The sequence below is a fragment of the Leiobunum rupestre genome, chromosome 2 (genome assembly GCF_980474605.1).
Source record: "Leiobunum rupestre chromosome 2, qqLeiRupe1.1.hap1, whole genome shotgun sequence".
Taxonomy (NCBI): Eukaryota; Metazoa; Arthropoda; class Arachnida; order Opiliones; family Sclerosomatidae; genus Leiobunum; species Leiobunum rupestre.
This window is the reverse complement of record NC_143385.1, coordinates 11052096-11066044: the sequence shown is the minus strand read 5'-3', so window position 1 is coordinate 11066044 and position 13949 is coordinate 11052096. Positions and strand designations below refer to the sequence as shown.

Sequence of the window (13949 nt, the reverse complement as noted above, 5' to 3'; positions counted from 1 at the left end):
TTCGGTAATTTATTATGCTCCTGTAACGCCTCATTCCCTGAGGAAATCCCAATTTACGCATTAACTGAAACCTGGTTCAAAAAGAACTATGGCGATATCTACCCCAATTTTAACTTTGTCGGAAGTGGTCGGACCGATAAAGACGGTGGCGGTGTGGGCTTTTACTTAAAAAACGATATACCGTTTGAAGTGGTTACTGACGCTTGTATGATGGAGAAGTTCGGTGAAATATTTACAATAAAACTTGAAGATGTGTATTTAGCCGTAATCTACAGAACTGGTGTAATAAGAGACGATTTTTTTACTATCCTGGAAAAAGCAATCCTTAAAATGGGCACCCGACAGAGTAAAAAAATTCTAGTTGGCGACTTCAACATAAATCTGTTAGAAAGCTCACATAATAGTAAACGTTTGCTTGATCTCACGTTAAGTTATGGTTTAAGACAATTAGTAACCCAGGCAACGAGACAAACCACCCTCATAGACCACTGTTTTTCCAACTGCGCTACGACCGCTACAATATTGCAAGACATAAAACCAGCTGATCATAGCGCGATCCATGTTAAATATAAGAATGAAGTCAACCTTAAACCCAAGATCCGTATAAGGAATTTTTCTAATTATAATATAAATCAATTTATAGGGGCTTTAAACAATGAAAAATGGTCCAATATGTTTAATAAGACAGATATAAATATGGCCTTTCTCGAGTTTCACAGTATCTTTGCTAATCTATATGAAAAACACTTCCCTTATTATGAGGTATTAAAAAGTAAATCGCATAACTGGATAACTCCAGACATTAAGCATATGATAAAACAGCGAAATAAACTTAGAGGTATCTCACGCAGGAACCCCACAGAGACTAATGTAAAGAATTATAAACTGACCCGTAATCGGTGCAACAATCTTATTCGAAACGCCAGGGTGAATTATTACAAATTACTTTTAGCCAACAGTAAACTCAACCCAAAAAAATCCTGGAAAATAATAAATGATCTACTAAACAGGAAAACAAACAAAAATAACCCCCCAACTACCTTAAGTGCGGAGACGTTCAACGATTTTTTCAACCTGACCTTGGATAACCCTTTGAATATCGCCGCCACAGAGAATTTGAACACCGTGGATCAGTCGCTTAATTCAATGGTCCTACTTGAAATAGACAACATTGAACTCTTACAAATAATACTTAGTCTAGACAATGACTCCGCTCCGGGCTGGGATGGCATCGCGGCGAAGATAGTAAAGTCTACCGCCCCACAATTACTAAAACCTCTACTTTTTTTGATTAATTTATCGTTCAACACAGGCACCTACCCAGATCTTCTAAAACAGGGTATTATTATTCCTATTTATAAAGCCTCTGATAAGAATGACCCGAGCAATTACAGACCAATAACTCTTCTCAGTATCTTTGCGAAAATATTCGACAAATGTTTTTACTCGCGCCTTTTAAACTTCTCAAACAAATTCAAATTAATTTCTAAGCACCAGTTTGGCTTTACTGAAAACTCGAATGTCGAATTAGCACAAATAAAAGTATATAAAGAAATAATCGACCACCTGGAAAATAGTAATTACGTCATCGGAGTGTTTCTGGACCTAAGAAAGGCCTTCGACACCGTTAATCACGAGAGACTTTTGGCTAAGTTGTATATTAAGGGAGTGAGGGGGCCTACCTATGAGTGGGTAAAATCATACATTTCAAATCGTGTCAGCCAAACCAAAGTTAATAATGACCTATCTACCAGGAGAATTATTACCCAAGGCGTTCCCCAGGGCTCTATCCTGTCCCCGCTGCTTTTTAATATCTTCATAAACGATATAACAGCCCTGAATATTTCAAACGCCCTCACGTTATACGCGGACGACACCCTTAACTTACTCGGAGGCCCGGACTTAGAAGAGTTAATTGACGAAACCAATGATAACCTCGACAAAATTGACCGCTGGCTACGAGACAATTTCTTAAAAATCAACAACAACAAAACAGTGTATATGATATTCTCGAATGTAAATAAAAATCGTAAACATACCAAAAAAATCACAATATCCAATACGCCATTAGAAGAGGTTACATCTTATAAGTATCTTGGACTTTGGTACGACCCTCATCTTAAATGGAGTGCACATATAAACATTATTTCGAAAAAAATTGCTTTTGCAATCTACCTTATAGGCCGTTGTCGCCATATCTTCGGGGTCAAAACTTCTAAACAACTTTATCATGCCTTCGTACATTCCCACCTTACCTTTTGTATTACTATTTGGGGTAATACATCGCTCCAAAACCTAAACCGCTTAGTGGTACTCCAGAAAAGAATTATTCGGCTCATCGAAAATAAACCTCCACTATCCCACACCGCCCCGCTTTTCCGACAAAACAATATTTTAACTGTTTCAAAAAATTTTTCTTTTCAATGTTTAATCACTGTATATAAATGTATAAATAATTACATCTATAACCCATTCAACTATAGCCGGCTTTCCGTATATTTTACTAGAAAACTGTACATATTAGAAGTCCCTTTCGCACGCACTGAATTAAAATTAAAATCTATATTTTGTATCGGCCCAAAGTTAATGAATTTACTAAAGCTCCCTTCTACAATTAACCTATTTACTTTTAAAAAACTAGCAAAAGAACTTGTATTGGAGAACTAAGTTTATCTTTGTTCACCTTTTTTTTTTTTTTTATCTTTCTTTGTTTGTGTGTATTTCCGCCAAGCTGGCTAAAAGTCGTCTTCCGACTTGGCCGAACCAGTTAAGAATTTACTGTATCCAAAGGGTCTATAAATAAACAAATTATTATTATTAAAAGATATATTTATTTGTGATAATAGGTTAGGACAAGGAATTATATTATTCACTAATTTATACAAAAATGCAAGTTCCACTAGCTTACGAGAATTGTACAATGTGTTTAAGCCAAAATCTTTGAGCATATTTTAAAAATTGTATTTACGAGTGTTTTTTAAAAAGAAGAAATAAAGATTGTCGATAAATTTTCTTTGAATTGATTCAATTTTTAACAAAAGGTAGTCGCTACAACCACCCCCAAACTAAGGAACCAAACATCGCTCTTGAGCGAACAATGGCCTGAAATAGTAAAACAAAATGACGAGAAGATCTTATATTTCTCGCGAGCAGCAGCCTTGGAAATAACGGTGGTCAGGTGGTCAAAGACCAGTTAATTAATAATACAACCTAAAAGCAAAATAATAAAAAGTTATTGGCCAAAATGTACTTTGAAAACAGCGAATCATCCGTTCCTCTCAAAGACACCACCCCAAAACTTACTTTGGGAGTTACAATTTGACTAAATAAACTACTGCTTTATGAATTAGGACTTTATGTAAACCCTTGAATGAGATTGAACAATAATATAACCTAAAAGCAAAATAATAAAAAGTTATTGGCCAAAATGTACTTTGAAAGCAGCGAATCATCCGTTCCTTTCAAAGACACCACCGCAAAACTTACTTTTGGAGTTACAATTTCACTAAATAAACTACTGCTTTATAAATTAGGGCTTTAAGTGAACCCTTGAATGAGAGTGAAAAATAATACAACCTAAAATCTAAATAATAAAAAGTTATTGGCCAAAATGTACTTTGAAAACAGCGAATCATCCGTTCCTTTCAAAGCAGCTCAACCAAATAAACCATTAACTTTAATAAAAATGTTTAGTAATAATAGTTAGTACTATGTGATAGCTAACATTAAATATGTAAAAACTAATCGATCCAGAATGATTAATTATTATATAAGAAAGTTGTATAATTTAGCTATTACCGTATACGTACAGGGGTGCAAAGGCTTAAGTTTTTAAATGTTGATAACAATTAATTTACACAAGATTATAGTTATTTTATTTTTTAAATAATTCTTTATGTATAATTAAATGCACCACAACCAAATTTATTTACAAATAATACGTTTATTAACACTGAGAAGATTTAAAACTTTTTAGGCGGTACTGACCAAAATTTTATTTTCAAACTTTGGAACAGGGTTGCTCATGAACTTCCCAGCCGATAAGTAAAGCCGTCATGTCAAAAATGTTTCAATAAAGCAAAGCCTTCGGTAGCATTTTACCTACTGTCGAGGAAACCATGCAATGTATTGCGATTATGAAGTGTTTTATATTTTAAGTTGACAGTAATAACAAACCCGTTAAGCTATCGCTAGCCTCCATAATACTGAATCTTGGGCATGAAAATCGCTTAAAATTTAAAAGTGGAAAAAAAAGCTTACGTTTTTGATAGCATTAATAGTGCTTTCAAAGTCTATGGAGAAGCATGTTGGCCCCTCATAAAGATTCCACGATATGTTTCATCGAGCTCAACGGGGCTGGTAACAAATTTACCGTTACATTTTAGTCGTATATCCATTGATTTACTTTTGACATTGCGATTAACATATTTCCAAAACATTCTTGGATGTTTCAAAGCCATGTCACATAAATTATTTGTCATAACACTTTTATCCGAGGGGTAAGACACTTAGGATTTTTGTGTACACCGGGAATTCGAACTCTGCAGAGTTCTCGAGAGTTCTTGAGAGTTCAAGGGTGAGTTCCAGAGAGTTCAAGGGTGAGTTCCAGAGAGTTCCAGAGAGTTCATTGGTGAGTTTTTGAGAGTTCGGAAGAGTTCTCGAAAGTTCGGGAGAGTTCTCGAGAGTTCGGGAGAGTTCACGACAGTTCCTGAGAGTTCTCGAGAGTTCTCGAAAGTTCGGGAGAGTTCACGACAGTTCCTGAGAGTTCTCGAGAGTTCTCGAAAGTTCGGGAGAGTTCTCGAGAGTTCTTGAGAGTTCAAGGGGTGAGTTCCAGAGAGTTCATTGGTGAGTTCGGGAGAGATCTCGAGAGTTTGAGGGAGCTCGCGGGGAGTTCGCGGGAGTTCGAGGAGAGTTCTTGAGAGTTCGCGGGAGTTCTTGAGAGTTCTCTAGAGTTCAGGGGAGTTCATAAGAGTTCCAATAGCAAATGTACACCTGAGTTCTTGAGTGTCTTACCCCTCGCTTTTATCTCTATTTAAAATTAATTCATGGCCGAATTAATTTTATCGGTAAGTAAATTAACACAATTATCAACATCTGAATCAATATAGAAATAAGACCAATCAGAATCACGGAGATATTTGTAAAGCAGATGGTAATCGCCTTTGCAATAATTAAATTCCTCATAATTAACTGGTATAGACGCATTAACATATTGCCTACACGGAAATATGCAAAAAGGGGCGAAATCCACCCGAGGTACCTTCCTATTTAATAATGTTTGAGATAGATGGCGACACTAGAAAGTTTACGAGAAATAAACTTTTTTAAAAGTTATTAATTAATTACTAAATTATAGTACTTTAAATTCTTATTAAAAATATATAATTTTTGTAATTTAAATTAACAATTAATTTTAATAGAAGTTAACACTCTCCGCCATAGATGGCACTATAAAACTATTTTAAACTATCCAATCAGGGAAGAGAATTTGGTATTTTAAATCTCGACAAAACCGTTCTCCTCTAAAAACTGAAAACTTTCAACCAATCGTTGAAAATCAAAATTATGACGTCATGCTGCTATCAGAGCGCCATCTACTAACAAATAACGCCATCACCACGTTACCTCGGATGAATATTACCCCTTTAAAGTCGCCTTTGCCCCTTAAAAATTATAAATCGATCTATAGTGTTTTCAATATTTATCGCAAACTCAACCAGTTAAATTTGTTAATAAATGGTCAAAGTTTTGTTTTAGAGTACTCTCTATATGAGGGGAGTGTTAGAATGAGTTTTATACTATTGTTCGATTGGTTAGGTTTATTTTTTCTTTCTGTAGTGTTAATTATTAGAAGATTCGTGCTCTTTTATAGAAGAAGTTATATAGGAGCTGACTTGAATTTTAGGCGATTTTCTTATCTGGTAGTTTTATTTGTTTTGAGAATGGGCTTGTTTGTTTTAAGTCCTAACTTAGTATCTTTGTTATTAGGGTGGGATGGGCTTGGTTTAATTTCTTATTGTTTAGTAATTTTTTACCCTAATATTAAGTCTTATAATTCTGGGATAATCACTGTTTTAATGAATCGTATTGGGGATGTGGGTATTTTATTAGGTATTTCTTTTTTGGCCTCAAGTGGGAGCTGGAATTTTATTTGTTTCTCCCCTGAGGATCTAGGTAGAAATTTAAATGTGGTTGGGGCTTTAATTATTATAGGTGCGATAACTAGGAGAGCACAGCTACCTTTTTCTTGTTGGTTACCGGCAGCTATAGCGGCCCCCACTCCTGTTTCTGCTTTAGTACATTCTTCTACTTTAGTAACTGCAGGTGTATTTTTACTTATCCGCTCTGAGGAGCTCTTAGGTTTAGAACTAAAGGGGGTTTTAATAGTGATTTCTTTATTTACCCTTATTATAGGGGGTTTGGGTGCTTGTGTAGAAATAGACTTTAGGAAAGTCATTGCTTTGTCCACTCTGAGTCAGTTAGGGTTGATAGTATTTACACTTTCTTTAGGTCTCTGAGAAATAGCCTATTTTCATCTTTTGACCCATGCTATTTTTAAGGCTTTATTATTTTTGTGTGCCGGTTTTGTTATTCATAGTATATTTGGTTATCAGGATATTCGGGTTTTGGGAGGGCTAATACAGAGTTCTCCTCTTGTTGGTTTGGGGCTCCTAGTAAGTTTTTTAAGATTGTGTGGGATTCCTTTTTCTTGTGGGTTTTATTCTAAAGATTTAATTATTGAGTTATATCTTATGGGGGCTAAAAATTTCTTTATCGTTTTTGGTTTTTTCTTTGTTTTTTTTTATAACGATAATTTATAGATTTCGTCTGGTTTACTATTTATGTATAAGAGACTATCAGGGGGGATGTTTACTCACTTATAAGGAGGATAGCACTATACATTTTTCGATTGGGGGTATAAGACTTTTAGGGGTAATTTTCGGGGGTATAGTTCAATGGCTTACTTTAGATTATGTTTCTGGTGTTTATTTATCTCTTGGGGGAAAGGTTTTTACTCTTACTTGTGTTCTTTTGGTGCTATTTTTAGTAGTCTTAAATGTATTTTATAGAAGTTTTTTAGTAAAATTTGTTAATATGGTGATAAATTTTTTATTGAGAATGTGATTTTTAAACTGGGTTAGTTCTTACCCTACAATGCTTTTAGGAGATAAGATTGGCAGGCTCGTGGTTAGAGGGGACTTAAGTTGAAATGAATTAATAGGGGGTGTAGGTGTCTATAGGGTTTTAGGTGAAATAAGAGTGAAAATGCAAAGTTATCAGTATAATTTTTTAGGGTCACAATTAGGTCTTATCTTATTAGTTATAGTTTGTTTTCTTTTTTATTACTTGTATAGTTTAAGTAGAATATAGTTTTAAAGCAACTAGGGTAAGAATTTTATAGGTATTTTTAACCGAAGGTAGTTTGGGTATGAAAATCCCATGTGTTTTTTACACCATAAAAATAAAGACTATGTTGTCAATTAACATCTCTAAAGTTAGCGGCTTTATTTATTTAGTCTCTTTAATAGGAGTGTTTTCAATTTTCGTATTAACAATAAGATACCTCTATTTGGTTTCTATTAAATTAATAGGGTTTGTCCTTTTTTCAGGTCGAAACTGAATGTAATGTTATACTACTATTAAAGGATTAAGGCTAGGTAGACTTACAATTTTTAATTGCAAATTAAACTTTATCTTTTAAATACTAACCTTAAGTTCAATTAAGTGCACCTTGGTGCCATTCGTGTAATAGCCCTAGTATTAAGATAAGTACTAGAATAATAACGGATGTAACTATTGTTATTAACATAAAGTCTCTAATAGGGATGGGGATTATAATGACAATTTCGATGTCAAATACAATGAAAATTAATGCAATCAAAAAGAATTGGAGAGAGAATGGAACCCGGTTCTTATAAAGAGGGTTGAATCCGCATTCAAAGGGGGAAATTTTTTCTAGTGCAGTGTGGGGAGCAAAAGCTAAATTAGAGGTGATAAATATAAATAAGAATCTAATTATTAGGGCAATTAAAACTAGTGTTATAATGATTATCTAATTTATTCAAACCTTTTAGTTGGAAGCTAATTGTACTTTGATTATACTAAGTAGATAGCTACCTCATCAGTAGATTATTGAGTATAGGAGTAACCAAACTACGTCTACGAAATGTCAGTATCAAGCTGAGGCCTCAAACCCAAAATGATGAAGACTTGAGAAATGAAAGTTGTTATGCCGTAGTAAGGAAATTAGTAAAAGGGTGGATCCTACAATTACATGCAAGCCGTGAAACCCTGTTGAGACAAAAAATGTGGTGCCGTAAATTGAATCTGCGATGGTAAAAGGAGCTTCGATATATTCCCAGTCTTGTAAAAGTGTGAAGTATGCCCCTAGGGCTAGAGTGATTGCTAAGGCTGATTTAGCTTGTGAAAAATTATTATGTAGGAGTCTATGGTGCGCTCATGTAATTGAGATGCCTGAAGATAGAAGGATTGTTGTGTTAAGTAGTGGGATTTGGAGAGGGTTAAAAGGTTGAATTCTTTGTGGGGGTCAGATTATCCCTACTTCGATATTGGGGGATAATCTTCTATGCAAAAAAGCCCAAAAGAATGAGATGAAGAAAAATACTTCTGAAATAATAAATAGGATTATACCTCATTGGAGCCCTATTATAACTTTATTGGAGTGTATGCCTTGAAATGTTGCTTCTCGAGTGATGTCTCGCCACCATTGGTAGGCTGATAGAGATAATATTATTAGTCTAATTAATAGTAAAAAGTTAACTTTTAGGTACACCCATCTAATAATACCTGAAGTTATAAATAGGACACTATGTGATGTTGTTAAAGGCCATGGGCTTTGATCCACGATATGGTAGGGGTGAAAGTTCTTCATAATGGATTTCTGTGGAGTATAAGGAGATTAAAACGATAAAAACGTAAGCTTGGATTATGGCTACTGCTCATTCTAGGGTCAAGAGTAAGAATTGTGTCGAAATAATTGCCCCTCTTTTAGTAAAATAATTAATTGTTCCTTGGTTACCAAGGAGCATTAGAAGGAGGTGCCCTGCAATTATATTAGCAGATAATCGGATGGCGAGAGTAATAGGTCGAATTGCATTTCTGATTGTTTCAATTAGAATTATAAAGGTTATTAAAGCAATTGGGGTGTTGTTAGGAAGTAAGTGTGCAAATATCTTATTTGTATTATTTAGTCATCCGAATAGTATAAATGTGACCCAGATTGGAAGGGCTAAGCTTAGTGACATAACTATGTGGCTCGTGGCGGTGAAAATGAACGGGAATAATCCTATTAAATTATTAATTAGAATTATTCATATTAGTGCGATAATAATTAGGGGTATTCCTTGTGTTGAAGTTCTCCCCAATAGCGCTGTAAGTTCTTTAGTTAAGGAGTTTATCCCCTTACTTATTAAAGTATTGTTTCGCGTTGGTGAGATCCAAAGTCATAAGGGTATAATGAAGATAGGACTAAAGGCGCTAATTCAGTTTATTGAGAAATCTTGTGAAGTTGATGGGTCAAAAGTGGAGAATAAATTAGTTATCACTGTCAGTTTAAGTTTTTGTTTTGTTGGTTTGGTAGGTTGTCTATGGCCCTCACATTGAATTTTTTGTAAAAACTTAGTATAATGAAAGTTAATCTTATTAAAATGAGAGGATAAAAGAAAAGGCTAGTTCATATTATAGGAGCTATTTGTGGCAATAAAAGGGGCGATTGCGATTGTATTTTGACAAAATACTGTTATTTGTTAACTACCCTCTTCATTAAGGGGGGAACCCATAGGATGGTTTAAGAGACCAATGCTTACAATTTCAGCCACTTAATGGTATTATTTATATATTTTCCCAACCTTCTATATTAATCCAGTTGATAAAATTTTGTGTCGGGATACTTTCTAGAACGATGGGTATAAAACTGTGTTCTGCCCCACAAATCTCCGAGCATTGGCCGTAGAATACTCCATTTCGTAGGGATAAAAGAGGGAGTTGGTTGATTCGCCCTGGGACAGCATCTGCTTTAATTCCTATTGAGGGTATTGCCCATGAATGGATTACGTCTGTAGCTGAGATTAAAAGGCGGACATTAATATTAGTTGGGATTACTATTCGGTTATCTACTTCTAGTAATCGGAAGTTATTTCTTGAAAGTTCATTTGTTTGGATTATATAAGAGTCAAAAATAATGTCTTTAAAATCTGTATATTCGTACGATCAGTATCATTGGTGCCCTATAGTCTTGATGGTTATGTTTGGGTGGTTTGTTTCATCCATTATATAAAGTAATTGTAGCGATGGGAAGGCAATAAAAATAAGTATGAAAGCGGGAATGATTGTTCAGAAAGTCTCAATTTCTTGGCCCTCTAGTAGGAGCCGATTTGAGAACTTATTAATTAATGAATTAACTATTATATATGAAACTAAGATAGTGATTAAGATCAAAATAATTAAAGTATGGTCATGGAAAAAGATTATTTGTTCTATAATAGGTGAAGCTGCGTCTGGGAAGAGAATTTTATTTCAAGTTGCCATAATTGAATACTAAATTTAATTGAGTATTAGTATGAGTTATAGGGGGGTGCTGATGGGCCCATTCCACAGAAGACGGTATATGGGAGGAGAATACTATGATTCGTTGGGCTACTATACTTTCTCAAATGATAAAAATTAAATAAATTATTGCAATTATGGATAGCGTGGAACCAAGCGAAGATATAACATTTCACGAGGTGTAGGCATCTGGGTAGTCGGAATAGCGCCGGGGCATACCCCCTAAACCCAGAAAGTGTTGGGGAAATAAGGTTAAATTAACCCCTAAAAATATTAGGATAAAATGTGTCTTTAATCATTTGGGGTTTATAACTAGTCCTGTAAATAGGGGTATTCAGTGAACAATTCCTCCTATAATGGCAAAAACTGCTCCTATTGATAGGACATAATGAAAATGTGCCACTACATAATAGGTATCGTGGAGAATAATATCTAGTGAAGAGTTTGCAAAGATTACTCCTGTGAGTCCCCCTATGGTAAATAAAAAGACAAAACCTAGGCTTCAATAAAGAGATGGGTCTAAATTTAGCTTTGATCCGTGTATTGTCGCTAATCAGCTGAAAATTTTAATTCCTGTAGGTACAGCAATGATTATTGTAGCAGCGGTGAAGTAAGCCCGTGTATCTACATCTATCCCTACAGTGAATATGTGGTGGGCCGAAACAACAAATCCTAAGATACCAATATATTGCGTATATTATCCCTAGTGTTCCAAATGGTTCTTTTTTTCCTGTCTGGTGTCTAATAATGTGAGAAACTATCCCGAACCCTGGGAGAATTAAATTATATACTTCTGGATGCCCAAAAAATCAGAATAGGTGTTGGTACAAGACTGGGTCCCCTCCTCCCGCCGGGTCAAAAAAAGAAGTATTAAAATTACGGTCAGTTAAGAGTATCGTGATAGCTCCCGCGAGAACTGGTAACGAAAGAAGGAGAAGGATTGCTGTGATTTTAATTGATCAAACGAATAATGGTACTCGTTCAAAAATTATCCCTGGGGTTCGTATATTAATAACGGTTGTGATAAAATTTTCAGCCCCAAAATTGAGGAGATACCTGCTAAATGCAAAGAAAAAATAGTTAGATCCACAGAGGGTCCTCTATGAGCTAAGTTTCTTGATAGGGGCGGGTAAACTGTTCATCCTGTTCCGGCCCCACTTTCTACTATGGTTGATCTCAGAAGTAATAGAAAAGAAGGTGGGAGTAATAAAATTTATCAACCAGTCAACCTTAGGTAAATTGAAATCACCTAAAATAATAATATCATTTTTTATATATGGGGCGTTTCTCTGCCAAAATTCACTGAAATCCTCGTATAACTTGGTATCACAACCTGGCGAAAAGTAGATGTTGCCAATTAACAGAGACGTCGAAGAGTGAATTTTGATTTCCAAGAACACACATTCAGGTATCACTTCTAAATATGTTCGTCGTATTACAGCAAAAGAATTTTTTACAGCAATTAACGCACCGCCCCCACGGATATCTAATTTAATCTATCCGAACGAAAAATATTGTAGGTATTAGGAAAATAATCAAGGTTAAAATGTGTGTTGTTATACAATGTCTCGGTGATGCATATAATGTCCAAAGTAGATAAATTTATAATTTGAAGAAAATATATCACATTTAGTACGTAGTCCGCGCGTATTTTGATAACCAATTCTAATATTATTCGTCATTATTAATTTCTGGAGTTGTGTAGTTATATTTTTGATCTTCGTGCAGTTTTCCTCTATATTGCATAAATAAACAATCTTCTGGCCAATTATTAGTATCGATAAGTTTAGGGAACTCGGAATCGTCAGTACTGACATGGAACGAGGAATAACTTAGGTGTTTAGTTTTTAGTTTAACGCGTATAATAGTTTTCAAGTGGGTGTCTTCAATGAAAATCTTGGAGTTCAGTTTCTGATAAATCTTGAGAAAGCCTGGTGACAAAAAAGGGCTTTCTTTTGGGTTTCATATGTTTTACGACAGCTCGCAATTTAGATTGAGTCTTAGTTCCACTATAACTATCTCTCACTGACCGTTTAACATCTGTTAATAAAATTAAATATAAATAAAAGTGAATAATAATAAAATAAATATAAATAAAATTAAATATAAATAAAATTAAATATAAATAAAATTGAATTAATAATAAAATTAAATATAAATAAAATTGAATAATAATAAAATTAAATATAAATAAAATTGAATAATAATAAAATTAAATATAAATAAAATTGAATAATATTAAAATTAAATATAAATATAAATATAAATATAAATAAAATTGAATATTAATAAAATTAAATATAAATATAAATTTAAATTAAATTGATTATTAATAAAAATGATTATTATTTAAATTAAATTGATTATTAATAAAAATGATTATTATTTAAATTGATTATTAATAAAATTAATTATTAATGAAATTCAATGTAAATAAAATTGAGTAATAATTAAATTGAATATTTATAAAATTGAAGATTAATAAAATTGAATAATTATAAAATTAAATATTGATAAAATTGAATATTAATAAAATTAAATATGGATAACATTAAATATTAATGAAATTGAACAATTTTAACTTTGAATATTAATAAAATTGAAGTTTAATAAAATTGAATATTAATAAAATTAAATATTGATAAAATTGAATATTTATAAAATTAAATATGGATAACATTAAATATTAATAAAATTGAATAATTATAACTTTGAATTTTAATAAAATTGAATATTAATAAAATTGAACATTAATAAAATTGAAAATTAATAAAATTGAACATTATTAAGTTTGATCATTAATAAAATCAATTGATAAATTTAATTTTAATAAAATCCATTAATAAAATTAAATATTAATTAATAAATTCAATTGATAAAATTAAATATTAATAAATTCAATTGATAAAATTAAATATTAATAAATTCAAATGATAAAATTAAAAATTAATAAATTCAATTCATAAAATGAAATATTAATAAAATGCAACCTTTCGGATAATATTTCCCCAACGCGTATCGTATCGGTTGGGATAACGAGTACTGTCTCGAAAATTCTCCTACCCTTGCTCAAAGATATTAATTCACAAAGGCGGGGAAAGATGGCGACACAGTGCGAGTCGTGGTCTTTCGTGGGGTGAATCAAATCAGAGAGAGGGGGTTACAAAGAAGGGAAAGGGTAAGGGGGGAGATTCGAATTCAGAATGGAAACCCTTTGTTTGTAATCAATCACAAAATCTTAATTTAACACACAATAAAACACTATATACATGAATAAACAAAATGCGGGGTATTTTCTCTATTCAATAAAAGAGGGGGATTTAAACATAAAATAAACACTCTTTTACCTTAAATTAGTTAACAAAGTTGTATCTTACGATCTT

General features: G+C 33.0%; 1 long non-coding RNA gene across 2 annotated transcripts; it reads right to left on the bottom strand.

The window, feature by feature from the left end:
- Positions 1-826: 826 nt before the first annotated feature.
- On the bottom strand, positions 827-2794 carry LOC149956104 (uncharacterized). 2 transcript variants are annotated; one of them, XR_016478158.1, is made up of 3 exons: positions 2176-2794; positions 1041-2118; positions 827-980 (listed from the first exon to the last, which is right to left on the bottom strand). It is a non-coding gene; the product is annotated as an uncharacterized LOC149956104 (long non-coding RNA). The 2 variants fall into 2 exon arrangements; XR_016478157.1 differs by having other exon boundaries at positions 827-1970; positions 2040-2118.
- Between the last annotated feature and the right edge of the window lie 11155 nt (positions 2795-13949).